This window comes from Bison bison, unplaced genomic scaffold (genome assembly GCF_000754665.1).
Source record: "Bison bison bison isolate TAMUID 2011002044 unplaced genomic scaffold, Bison_UMD1.0 scf7180017864378, whole genome shotgun sequence".
Classification (NCBI taxonomy): Eukaryota; Metazoa; Chordata; class Mammalia; order Artiodactyla; family Bovidae; genus Bison; species Bison bison.
Window position 1 is genome coordinate 393,263 of NW_011494950.1, and position 1,561 is coordinate 394,823.

The window sequence follows — 1,561 nt, forward strand, 5'->3', positions numbered from 1 at the left end:
GGGTAGACACCTAAGCCCTGGAAAAGTTGCAAGTTAGGTAAAATTAAGACAAGCCTTTTGAGATAACCTCCAGGGAGATACCAGATAGGTCAAAATCTTAATCACAATTCTTTGAGAATAAGGTCTGTTCTACTTCTTCCAATACTAGGTGCTTGTAGCAGGAATATGCCTTCTTGTCTTCAAGGTCACTGCCAAGCTTGGGGGTAGGGAGTGGTACCAGGGTAAGTTTAAATGCCACATATCTCTGTTATGTGGATTTCTCTGGTGGCTAAGATGATAAAGAATCTGCCTGCAATGTGGGAGACCTGGGTTCAATCCCTGGATTGGTAAGATCCTCTGGAGAAGGGAATGGCAACCCACTCCAGCATTCTTGTCTGGGAATCCCATGGACATGGGTTTCTTCATTGTTTTCATGGAGGGATAGATTCTTCCCTCCACTGGGCACCAATTTCTTAATTCATGCTTTTCTTCATTTTTTTGACCTTTCCATTTTTATTAAGGTAAAAATATACATAATAAAACAATTTACCATTTTAACAATTCTTTTTTTTAAACAATTCTTAACACTATAATTCAGGAACATCAACTACATTTCCATTGTTGTACAAAGAGGAGCTACCCCACTTCTGAGGTCAGAGGTGGCGGCCGAGAGGAGCAACCCCACATCCAAGAAGTGGTGGCTGCGTGGGCGCAGGATGGCTGAGAGGTGCTACTCCACATTCACTGTCAGGAAGGGTGACCTCGTCCAAGGTAAGGAACAGCGGCTGTGCTTTGCTGGAGCAGCCATGAAGAGATACCCCACATCCAAGGTAAGAGAAACCCAAGTGAGACAGTAGGTGTTATGAGAGGGCATCAGGGGGCAGACACACTAAAACCATAATCACAGAGAACTAGCCAATCTGATCACATGGACCACAGCCTTGTCTAACTCAATGAAACTAAGCCATGCCATGTAGGGCCACCCAAGACAGATGGGTCATGGTAAGAGGTCTAACAGAATGTGGTCCACTGGAGAAGGGAATGGCAAACCACTTCAGTATTCTTGCCTTGAGAACCCCATGAACAGTGTGAAAAGGCAAAACGATAGGATACTGAAAGAGGAACTCCCCAAGTCGGTAGGTGCCCTGTATGCTAAAGGAGATCAATGGAGAAATACTCCAGAAAGAATGAAGGGATTGAGCCAAAGCAAAAACAATACCCAGTTGTGGATGTGACTGGTGATAGAAGCAAGGTCCGATGCTGTAGAGAGCAATATTGCATAGGAACCTGGAATCTTAGGTCCGTGAATCAAGGCATATTGGAAGTGGTCAAACAGGAGATGGCAAGAGTGAATGTCGACATTCTAGGAGTCAGTGAACTAAAGTGGATTGGAATGGGTGAATTTAGCTTGGATGACCATTATATCTACTACTGTGGCCAGGAATCCCTTAAAAGAAATGGAGTAGCCATCATAGTCAACAAAGGAGTCCAAAATGAAGTAAGTGGATGAAATCTCAAAAACGACAGAATGATCTCTGTTCATTTCCAAGGCAAACCATTCAATATCACAGTAATCCAAGTC

The 1,561-nt window shown here is 43.8% G+C and overlaps 1 protein-coding gene across 1 annotated transcript in view; it reads right to left on the reverse strand.

Moving 5' to 3' along the window:
* LOC105001035 (polyadenylate-binding protein 1) overlaps positions 1-1,561 on the reverse strand; it is a 3,214-nt gene that overhangs the window by 331 nt on the left and 1,322 nt on the right. The gene's annotated exons all lie outside the window — the stretch shown is intronic.